At 39.1% G+C, this 11,970-nt stretch overlaps 1 long non-coding RNA gene across 1 annotated transcript; it reads left to right on the top strand.

The window, feature by feature from the left end:
- The first annotated feature begins 699 nt into the window (after window positions 1-699).
- On the top strand, window positions 700-10,602 carry LOC133253702 (uncharacterized). The gene is made up of 2 exons (XR_009738382.1): window positions 700-9,219; window positions 10,424-10,602. It is a non-coding gene; the product is annotated as an uncharacterized LOC133253702 (long non-coding RNA).
- The last annotated feature ends 1,368 nt before the right edge of the window (window positions 10,603-11,970 follow it).

The following is an 11,970-nucleotide window of genomic DNA, read 5'->3' as shown; positions in this document are numbered from 1 at the left end:
AACAGTGTAAGAGGGTTCCCTTTTCTCCACACCCTCTCCAGCATTTATTGCTTGTAGACTTTTGGATCACAGCCATTCTGACTGGTGTGAAATGGTGCCTCATTGTGGTTTTGATTTGCATTTCTCTGATAATGAGTGATGTTGAGCATCTTTTCATGTGTTTGTTAGCCATCTGTATGTCTTCTTTGGAGAAATGTCTATTTAGTTCTTTGGCCCATTTTTTGATTGGGTCGTTTATTTTTCTGGAATTGAGCTGCAGGAGTTGCCTGTATATTTTTTAGATTAGTTGTTTGTCAGTTGCTTCATTTGCTATTTTCTCCCATTCTGAAGGCTGTCCTAATTTCTGAAAACTAGATTGGACAACAGTAGCTGAAAATTTTCCAGAATTGAATGGAATGCTTATTTTAGTTGGTTCCCAATGTTATAAAAATTCTGAACTTGCCTCTCTGCAAAATAAGGCTTTAAGATTAACTGAGGCAGATGATTAAAGAAAGATAGAATGGCCTCAAAGCCTCAGGTTCCTCTTCCTTGGCTTCATTGTCTCAGGATCCACCCCTGGCGCCATCTTGTCTCTCTCCATCAGCTCCTCATGATCAGACTTCACCTCCTGCACCATCTTCTTTCTTCCCTTCTATGCTGCCTATGCCACCTCTATACAGTCAATCCCCCATACTAATTCTCTTGCCAAACTCCAAAACTAAGCTGTCTGAAGATCCAGAAGCTAAACCCTTTATTTCTTACATTCGCTAGACTAAAGCTGAACTTCAAGCCATAATCAAAGATTTTCCCAAAGTAGTGGAAGTGAAGTCGCTCAGTCATGTCCGACTCTTTGCGACCCCATGGACTGTAGCCTACCAGGCTCCTCTGTCCATGGGATTTTCCAGGCAATAGTACTGGAGTGGATTGCCATTTCCTTCTCCAGGGCATCTTCCCTACCCAGGGATCGAACCCAGGTCTCCCGCATTGTAGACAGACGCTTAACCGTCTGAGCTACCAGGGAAATCCTCAGGAAAGTAGCTGAAGATCCTCACAAATTTGCTGAGGAATTTAATATAGTCCTTTAAACTTTTCACCTTGGATTCTCTCACGTATATCAGTTACTTCATATGTTGTTGGTGACAGCCAGGTCCAACACTGGATAAAAACTGCTAATTAGGAAAATCCTAAAAAGGTTTCTAAAGTTACAACTAGGAGAGCAGTCTGCTAACTTATTACATGATCAGGCTCAAGAAATTGCTAGGTGACTTCCCTGAGCAATTCCTAGGACCTTTCCAGAGCCTATTGACTGGAACAAAATTCAGGATTGCACACAAAAATCAAATGACCCTGTTCATGATTATTACGTTTAACTTCAGATATATTTTAAAGAAAATCCTGATCTTTCTTCAGATGTTGATTTCACTCAGGTAGCTTTAAGTCTGTATTTATTAATAGTCTGTGTGCATGCATGCTAAGTCACTTCAGTCGTGTCCACCTCTTTGTGACCCTATGGACTGTAGCCCACCAGGCTCCTCTGTCCATAGGATTCACCAGGCGAGAATACTGGAGTGGATAGCCATGTCCTCCTCCAGGGGCTCTTCCCAACCCAGGGATCGAACCTGCTTCTCTTGTGTTACAGGTGTATTCTTTACTTCGAGACCACCAGGGAGGCCCATTAATGGACTGAACAGGGACAAAAAGGACCAGGATGAGATGGGAAACTAGGTTCATTCCTGATTTCCCTGGCAAAACATCTCTCTCACACTCTTGATGAGTTGCCTCAAAGGAAGACCACCTAAATTCTTAATCTTCAACAAATGAAGGCTATACATGAAACAAAAACTCTCCTGGTTTCTGCTATCATTATAAAAATCCAGAACATTGGAAAAGAGATTGTTACAAATTTAAGCACTTTAGTGCTTTCAACCCTCTAACTAGCCTTTCACATGTCCTTCCAATTCTTAATAATGGGGTTCTGAAGAACTACAGGGGCTCTTTCCAATCCTCCTTCTTAATTGGCTTGGAGCACATTTCTCCAGATTGTAGGTGAATCTCATCCAGCCCTAATTGACAGAGCAGCTACACTCTTGGTGCTCAGTCCCACTGCTATAAGCAGCTCCTGCCTCAGAGTAGTCAAATAGTTTAAATAGTGGGATCCCTAATGAACCTCAAGAGAATCCTCTCTGAACATATTCCTTTTTGTTTAGGCCCTTTGAGAGATATATATCCTTTTCTTCTTCCTCTACTAATATCAATTTATTAATTTGAGAATTCTAAGAGGAGTATCATGCCAGATTTTGTTTCTCTCTCAAAAAAAAAAAAAAAAAAAGGAAATAATTCTAGAATTTGACAGTAATCAGCAAAGTAACCACCAGGAGAATTAAATGACTCTTAGATATATTTTATTTGTTTTGTCTTTGATGATGGTACTAGAACAAATTCTGAGAACATTGATCATATGTCCCTTTTGTTTTGGCTACCACTTTCCTTAGGGGAAAAATATTCAACTGATTTTGGCAAAATTTGCAGCACATCTCTTATTACAATTCAAATAGATCCCTCAAAGCCTCTTCCTAGAATTAATCAATACCCATAAGTAAAGAAACCATTTAAGAAACAAAGCCCATAATAGAAAAATGCAAGGTTTATTGCCTTATTATCCATGTACTAGCTTCTGTAATGCACACAGGTGGAGCAGTGATAAAGAATATGCCTCCAGTGTGGGAGAGGCAGGAGACATGGGTTCGATCCCTGGGTCAGGAAGATACCCTGGAGAAGGAAATGTCAACCCACTCCAGTATTCTTGCAAAATTCGAAGGACAGAAGACCTGGTGGGGCCCAGTTTAGTTCAGTTCAGTTGCTCAGTCATGTCCAACTCTTTGAGACCCCATGGCCAGCAGCATGCCAGGCTTCCCTGTCCATCACTATCTCCTGGAGCTTGCTTAAACTCGTGTCCATTGGATCAATGATGCCATCCAGCCATTTTATCCTCTGTTGTCCCCTTCTCCTCCCACCTTCAATCTTTCCCAGCATCAGGGTCTTTTCCAATGAGTCAGTACTTTGCATGAGGTAGCCAAAGTATTGGAGCTTCAGCTTCAGCATCAGTCCTTCCAATGAACATCCAGGACTGATTTCTTTCAGGTTTGACTGGTTTGACCTCCTTGCTGTCTGAGGGACTCTCAGGAGTCTTCTCCAACAGCACAGTTCAGAAGCATTAATTCTTTAGCACTCAGCTTTCTTTATGATCCAACTCTTTCATCCATACATGACTACTGGAAAAACCATACCTTTGACTAGACACTTTGTTGGCAAAGTAATGTCACTAGTTTTTAATATGCTGTCTATGTTTGTCATAGCTTTTCTTTCAAGGAGCAAAAGTCTTTTAATTTCATGGCTGCAGTCACCATCTGCAGTGATTTTGGAGCCCCCCAAAATAAAGTCTGACACTGTTTCCATTGTTTCCCCATCTATTTCCCATGAGTGATGGGACCAGATGCCATGATCTTAGTTTTCTGAATGTTGAGCTTTAAGCCAACTTTTTAACTCTCCTCTTTCACTTTCATCAAGTCCCAGACAAATCTACAGGAAGGGAACACAGCCCCACTCATCAACAGAAAATTGGATTAAAAATTTACTGAGCATGACCCCACCCATCAGAGCAAGACCCATATTTACCTGTAGCCAGTCCCTCCCATCAGGAAGTTTCCACAAGCCTCTTATCCTTATCCATCAGAGGACAGACAGAATGAAAACCACAATCACACAAAACTAACCAAACTGATTACATGGTTCATGAACTCAGTGAAACTGTGAGCCATGTCATGTAGGGCCACCCAAGATGGATAAGTCATGGTGGAAAGTTCTGATGAAATGTGATTCACTGGAGAGTGAGTGAATGAGTGAAGTTTGCTTAGTTTTGCCCAACTCTTTGCAACCCTGTGGACTGTAGCCCACCAGATTCCTCTCTCCATGGGATTCTTCAGACAAGAATATTGGAGTGGGTTGCCATTTCCTTCTCCAGGGAATCTTCTGACCCAGGGATTGAACCTGGGTCTCCTGCATTGTAGGCAGACTTTTTATTATCTGAGCCATCAGGGAAGTCCACTGGAGAAGGAAATGGCAAACCACTTCAGTATTCTTGCCATGAGAACCCATGAACAGTATGAAAAAGCAAAAAGGTATAACACTTAAAGTTGAACTCCCTAGGTTGGTAGGTGCCCAATATGCTACTGGAGAAGAGTGGAGAAAGAGCTCCAGAAAGAATGAAGGGGCTGCAGTCCATGGGGTTGCAAAAAGTCAGACTCGGACTGAGCACACACACACAGCACAGCTTCTGTAATATTTCCCTTTACCAGTGAGAAAATCTAAGAGTTGAGGGGGGAAATCCAGGATATCTGAGCAACAAACAGCATTATTATCTCTCAGCACCCTGTTGTTCCTAACTCTCATGTGTTATTAATATACATTCCCACCAGAAGTAAATTCTTTACTGTAATTGGTTTATGTGGTACATTGTTTAGTATTCCAGCTGTTCAAGCTAGCTAAAGCTTTTCTGCCTTCACTTAGGAAGAAAAACAATTCTCCTGGGCACTAACGCATCAGGGTTTTACTGAAGGTCCTTATTTCTCTCAAACTCTAAACGTTGATCTGAGTGATTAAAAAGTTCCTTTAGAGGTTCTACTTTGTTACAATATGTGGATGACTTGCTTGTTTTCTCTCCTCAAGCCTCCTCCAATAAAGACAACATCCATTTGCTAAAGCTTTTCACCTTAAAGGGATGTAAGGTTAGCAAAGAAAAATTATACTTTGTCCAATACAAGATTTGATATTTAGGGTACCTGATATTAGAACAAGGGCTGTAACTAAATCCAGATAGACTTCATGGTGTCCTAAGTTTTTCAAAACTCAAAACTAGAGTTCCAGATGGCTCCTGACCTACCATCTCCACAAATGCCAGCAATGACAGGCCCCTGGATGGTTCAGATGCAATGCTGCAGGTGAGCTGGCTCGAATCCCTTAAGGGTGCACTCTCCTTGGTCATGGTAGTTTTTGCCCTAGTGAGAAAATGAATTGCAGCCAAAGAGGCCAGAGCTGTGGCTCGGTGGGGGTCCAAGTCTACAGTAGGGCAATCATGGGGCATTGGCTAGAGCCCCAGGCAATGTCAACCTGTTTCGTCCACCTCACAGTTGCGCCTGACTCTCTGTGACCCCATGGACTCTAGCCTGCCAGCCTGTGGTATTCTCCAGGCAAGAATACTAGAGTGGGTAGCCATTCCCTTCTCCAGACGATCTTCCTGGCCCAGGGATCGAACACAGGGCTCCTGCATTGCGGGCAGATTCTTTACTGTCTGAGCCACCAGAGAAGCCCACCGTATTCCTGGGAGTAAGCACATATGTGCACTCTCTTCAGGAGTGTAGTCTTGGTTCCTTACAGGCCTTCTGTAAGTTCCATGGGTTTCAAACCAGTTAAGGGGACTTGTGTTCTCAGCACTGGACCCAGGGTTGGGGTGCCTAATGTGTAGGTGAACTCCTCCTTCCCCAAGGAGGATCCCTGAGTTCATGATATCACCCTCCTCTTCCATGTCCCCTCCTGGGAGCATGGGTCCCAGCATGACCACTTCTTCCTTTCTACTCAATCCCAGGTAGATCTTTCTTGACAGGCTTGGTTGTAGGAAAATCTTTCTTCCAGTCTCCATTTTGTTTTCATTGAGAATTACTCCATATGTAGCTGGACTTTTGATGTGTTCACGAAGGAAAATGGGCTCAGTGTTCTCCTACTCCATGATCTCAAACTCCTCAGAAACATCGTTTTTTAAAAAAGTTATAATTTAACAAGCTTACATGTTTAATATTGGTCCCCCATATGATTAGAATTCATTTCAAAGCAATTCAACTTGTGAGAACAATTTGGAGAACAAAACCTCTCTCAGTAATTCAAATAGGAGATTGATTACAGAGAAGTTAGAAGGTTTAGAAGAGCAAAGGGAAAAAGAGAGTGACTTGAGGTGTGAGAAGAAGAGGAAGAAGGGGGAGCCAGATGAGAGTGAGAGAAAGGATGAAGGGAGAAGGAAGAGGAGGAGAAAATCTCAGAGATTAGAAACTGTGAATGAGTGTCTTTCCATATATTCATGTATCACTTTGGATTTTCTTTTTGTAGATATAAAATGCCATCCAAATAATTTGCCCATTTCCTATTGAGATTCTGCCCTTTCAAATCGACTTACTGGAACATAGAAGTTCTTAATTTCTTATGCCAGCTTTTTATTTTAGTTTTGTGTTGGAAATCTCTTTTCTTACTCTGCCTTTTATCTCCTTTCCGGTATCTTGATAAATGGAAGTTCTGAATTAACCGAGGTAGAATTTAGCAGTAGTTTCCTTTGTGGTTAAGACTCTTTCTGTCTTTTTTGAAAAATCCTTCTCTCTCAAAGATTGTAAAATATTATTCTATATTACATCCTAAAAGCTTTATAGGTTTGCCTTTTACATTTTGGAAATTAATTCACCCGTAATTGATTTTTATTTCAGTTGTAGAATATTGTGTCAGTGTCCATTCTGGATAACAGAAATCATTCCAGGTACTTCAGTAAAGCATTGCTTCGAGAATCGATTAGAAAAATGGCGGAAGGACTGAAGGAGCCAAAGGAAGAAGGAGGAAGTCTCTAGTGAAGCAGAAGTGAGGAGGAATTGCTACCCAAAGATCAGGAAGCTGCCTAACACCCTTACGGCTGAAGCTTCCAGTCTAGCATCAGTGAGCCAATAGAAGGTTATGCTGCCAACAGCTGATGTTGGAATAGCGCAAGACACTACACACACACCCTCCTTCCGATGCTGCTGAGTCCTGCAGCAGCTACAGATCTCCTGGTCTCCTGCCACTGTATTTATGTCATTGCGATAGGAGATGCAGAAGAAGAAAGAAAGTTCTAGTTTCCTTCAGTGCTTCTCACTGGGAGCATCTCAAAGGAAGAAAATTGACAAGAGGGTTTCCGTTCACAGAGAGTGTAGGTGAGAGACAGTAGATACTGCTTCGCATTCACACAGATGCCCGGGCTCCATTACCACTTATTGAAGGATTATCTCTTACCCACGGCCCTGCTGCACCACCACGGCCCCACACTGGGTTCATATACGGATGGACCTGTTTGGGTTCTCTATTTGGTTCCATTTGTACATTTTCCTATTTCTGCTCAGTTGTTTTGTCTTAAAAATACATCATGATATTTTCTTAAGACCCCCTATCTAGTTTTACCTCAGGAGTGTTTTGGTTCTTAGGCCTTTACATTTTTATATAAAATTTTAAGTCCACTTTCCAGTCCTCAAGAAGAGAGGTTGACATTTTGATTAACATATTGTTAAGTTTACTTGTATATACTTTAAATTTTTGATGCAGTTTAAAATATCTTTTAAAAATATTTTTCATTTGTTATTTGTACACAGAGATGTAATTGATTTTAATATTTATTTTGTATCCAGTAAACTTGCTATACGTGGAGAAGGAAATGGCAACCCACTCCAGTACTCTGGCCTAGAAAATCCCATGGATGGAGGAGCCTGGTAATTCTAGCAGTTTACTGAAATTTTGAGTTCTTCAGATTAAAATTTTAGAAGATTTAAAAAGCTCTTCAATTAATTTAAATTGTTACATATCTTTATAGCTGTTTAATACTATTGATGTGATGTAAAATACAAAAACAGATTAACTACTTTTTGTTGAGGTAGTTTGTATTGATCAGATTTATTTCAATGACCTAGTCTGCCTTTATTGGAAATGACATTACTGATATTTAAGTAACATTTTATGAATTGTAAATGCTTGGTGACTTAGTCTTATTCAGAAATTCCATTTTCCTTTCTATTTGGAGGAGTATAGAAGCATCAACAGTCTCTTATCAGCTCAAATTCTATTTTTTTATTGAGTAGAATAGAACATGCTTTTAACAGAGCATTATGCCATCCTATTTTACTAGCCTTTTGTTTGTTTGTTTTTCTGTGTTCCTTTCTGCTTCCATTTGTCTCTTCCTAATCTCTCAATTTGCATGGTATCAATCTATGGTTCTGATCTTAGAATATATATTTGAGAAATACCAATAATTGAGACAGTTGTAAAGATATTATTTTCTGAACTACCACTGAACCTAATAAAAGTCACAGATACACCCTTATCCATTGGTTGAAAAGCCCTATTGAATTTTATATTGCTTCCATATCAATCTTTTAATTCTCCTGTTTCACTTACATTTAATACTGATACATTTTTTTGTCCTGATATATTTTTGACATTTTCTCCCTTTAGCTTATCTCATGAGATGTATCAGCAATCCCTCAATGTCATTTTGTCATACACCTGAGATCTTTACATTATCTCAAGAAATTGAGATCAAGAGCAATGCACTATCAAGAAATATTTAAGAAAATTTCATTTTGATTAAAGTTTATATTAAAAGTATTATGTATACCTTCATGAAGTGCTAAAATAAGGCAAGTACAGTTAACTTACTATTACCATCATAGCTAGCATTAAAAAGACCTGTCAAAGCTATACATTATGACAAATTCAGAAAGTACAATAATTCTTAAGTTAGCAAGAGTTCTGACATATCCTCTCTTTGGCTTGTTATTAATATTAATCCATTCTCACATAAGACTTGACATTGACATTATGAGAGATGATGGACTAGCTGTGATCATTTACCGAAGCTTCTGAATTAGAAGTAATAACACCCCGTAGAGAGGAGAGAATACATTTTATCTAAAGAATAGAATGTGTTATAAAAAAGTACCCTCTAAATACCTTCAGTTCTTTAGAGAAGAGTTTTTCTTGTTTGAAAGATTGTTAGATTGAGTCATCTCTGAAGAGCAACATTAATGATTTTGTATAGAATATCACAAGCATACAGTGTTGGATATCATTACCCTGCTATCATCAATTGTTTGTTATGTTTCTTTTAGCCTTTCAGTTCTATTCCTTAATGTGATTAATTTAATCTTTTATTTCATAAAAGTCTTCCCTTTTAGACTTTCTGGTGCAATTTCAGTATGTAAACTTTTCTTTTACTTTTTAGGTAAAGGCTCAATGGTAAAGGATCCACCTGCTAATGCAGGAGCTACAGGAGATATGGTTTGATCCCTGGGTTGGGAAGATCCCCTGGAGGAGGAAATGGCAACCCACCCCAGTATTCTTGCCAGGATATTTCTATAGACAGAGAAGTAGAGTCCATGAGTTTGCAGAGCTGGACACGATTGAGTGAGCACTAAATAATTTTATTAATTTATTTACTTCTTACTAAAATACCAAATTATAGCTCAATTTGCTTCTTTATGATTGAAATTTCATCAGCTCTAGCTGAATTTTCAGTATCAGTGAACAGCAACTGGTTTGTTGCCATTGATATTTGCTCTCCAAATTAACTGTGATGTAAAGTACCAGGCGGGTTACAGTCCAAGGGTGGCAAAGAGTGGGACACGACTGAGCAACTAAACACACAGAACTCAAAGAAAGGTTAGCTGGAATCATAAATGGATTGGATTGGCTGTATTTTCTCCCTAAATTTCCTCAAAGTATGTATACATTATAGTTGTTTTATTGTTCAGTCACTAAGTTGTGTCCGACTGTTTGTGACCCCATGGTCCTCCACGATCTCCTGGAGTTTGCTTATTCATGTCTATTGAGTGAGTGATGCTATCTAAACATCTCATGCTCTGTCATCCCCATCTTCTTTTGATGTCAATCTTTCCCAGCATCAGCATCTTTTCCAATGAGTCAACTCTTCACATTAAGTGGCCAAAGTATTGGAGTTTCAGCTTTAGCATCGGCCCAATGGCACCCCACTCCAGTACTCTTGCCTAGAAAATCCCACGGAGGAGCCTGGTAGGCTGCAGTCCATGGGGTCACTAAGAATCAGACACGACTGAGCAACTTCACTTTCACTTTCACTCCCAATGAATATTCAGGTTTGACTTCCTTTAGAATTGACTGGTTTGATCTTGCTATCCAAGGGACTCTCAAGAGTCTTCTCCAACACCGCATTTCAAAAGCATCAATTCTTAAACACTCAGCCTTCTTTATGATTTAGCTCTCACATCCATATAAACCACATGTATATATGTGTATATATACATATAAACTACTGTATAAACCACAGCTTTGACTATACAGACATTTGTTGGCAAAGAGATGTCTTGGCTTTTTATTTTTATTTTTTTTAAATTTTTTAATTAATTAATTTTATTTTATTTTTTTTTTTATTTTTAAACTTTACAAAATTGTATTAGTTTTGCCAAATATCAAAATGAATCCGCCACAGCTATACGTGTGCTCCCATCCTGAACCCTCCTCCCTCCTCCCTCCCCATACCATCCCTCTGGGTCGTCGGCTTTTTAATATGTTGTCTATGTTTGTCATAGCTTTCCTTCCAAGGAGCAGCCATCTTTTAATTCACTATACACAGGTGTCTTTTGTTGAAGCCACTGTAAGATAAGGAGGATAGCAATTCCCAAAAATGGTAAGATGGCACCAAGGCATATCTCAAGTAGTTCAAAGAAGAATCAAAGTATGTCTCTCAAGCTCTGAAATTAGAATGAATTTCAACAAACATGTGAAATTAAAGTTTGGGTTAAGTTTAAGTTACTATTTTGTCTGGGTGGTCTATGATAATTTTAGAAAAAAATACCTTATTTTGCTCTTTATTGTACTTTCTCAAATTCAAGGTGTGTTTGAATTTCCTTTGTGAAAAATATATGGAAAAATACAGGAGACTCTCTTCTCTGAGTGAGATTAATTGTGCATATAGCCACTGATACATATATTTCAAAGGTGTTTACTTCCCAATAGCACAGAAACTTAATTCTTTTCCATCAATGGAGGAGAACTGGAGAGTCATTTCTGTTTTTTCTCTAGGATAGTGTTTCTCAAACATGGGTAATTTTACACTACCCAGAGTACAATTTGTGATGACTGAAGACATTTTTGGTTGTCACAAGTGCTGTTGAGGGGCTAATCAGAGATTAGAGACCAGGGATGCTGTTAAACATTGTATAAGGCACTGGTCAGCCCCCAACCCATGCTCTTAGTGCCAATGTTGGAAAGTCCCCTTCTGGCTTCTTTAGCATTATGTTGAGCAAACTGAAGACCTCTGAACTACTGATAGCTGTTTATAAGCTCTGTTGATTTAAATTGAAGTGATATATTGAACTAAGAAACTATTCAATAGGAGTGTATTTTAATGGGGGAGGGGAGGGTGTTTTCTCATCCATGCCATAGCCAATGATCTCCTGTGCCAAATATGCACAGGAGATTTCTGGGTAGAAAAAACCATCCAAACTGGCAGAATGATGTTGAAATCTAGGTCTGTGTGGAACTAAGACCATGCACTTTGGAAATTCCTGTTGCTATAGTCTATTTTTGAATGCTTTCATTTAAGAGTGTTCTCTGCATATAAGTGATTGAATAATTTTCCAAGTCTTTATTTTCATCCCTCAGTTTAAAACCACAACTCAAGATTAACAGATTTTCTGTGAAAGAGGTTCACTATCAAGTTGTATGCTGCACAAATGTGGAAAATAGCATACTGGAAGTATCAGAGTAGAAGGAAATATAGCAATACTTTTAAAAGATAAAAATGGTTTCAAACAAGGAAACGTGAATTAGATCATGCTACTTCTGCTATCTTTTCTGGGAGCAATTATGGTATAAATTGGGACAATATCAGAAGTTTCCAGCTACTAACTCAGAATCAAGTCTGTCTTTCTGTTTGGAGCTGTACTGGCTCATACTCCTAGCATTTTGGCAACTATGTTGCCTGTCTCTGAAATCTAATTTTCTCACTGGGAGAATTCTAGATCCCTAAGCTCAATCTCTCTAACGCCTGAATGCTGCTTATTTGTGAATATTGACTATAAGCTTCTGGATTTTACATGCTAAAATCAGATGCTGCTTTGATCTCTGCTTATTTGTTCCTGTCTTTATCTTCTTAAGCTGATTTTTCTGTCACAACCC

The sequence above is a fragment of the Bos javanicus genome, chromosome 9, assembly GCF_032452875.1.
Source record: "Bos javanicus breed banteng chromosome 9, ARS-OSU_banteng_1.0, whole genome shotgun sequence".
Classification (NCBI taxonomy): Eukaryota; Metazoa; Chordata; class Mammalia; order Artiodactyla; family Bovidae; genus Bos; species Bos javanicus.
Note: the sequence above shows the minus strand (reverse complement) of the source record. Positions and strands in the feature narration are given on the sequence as shown.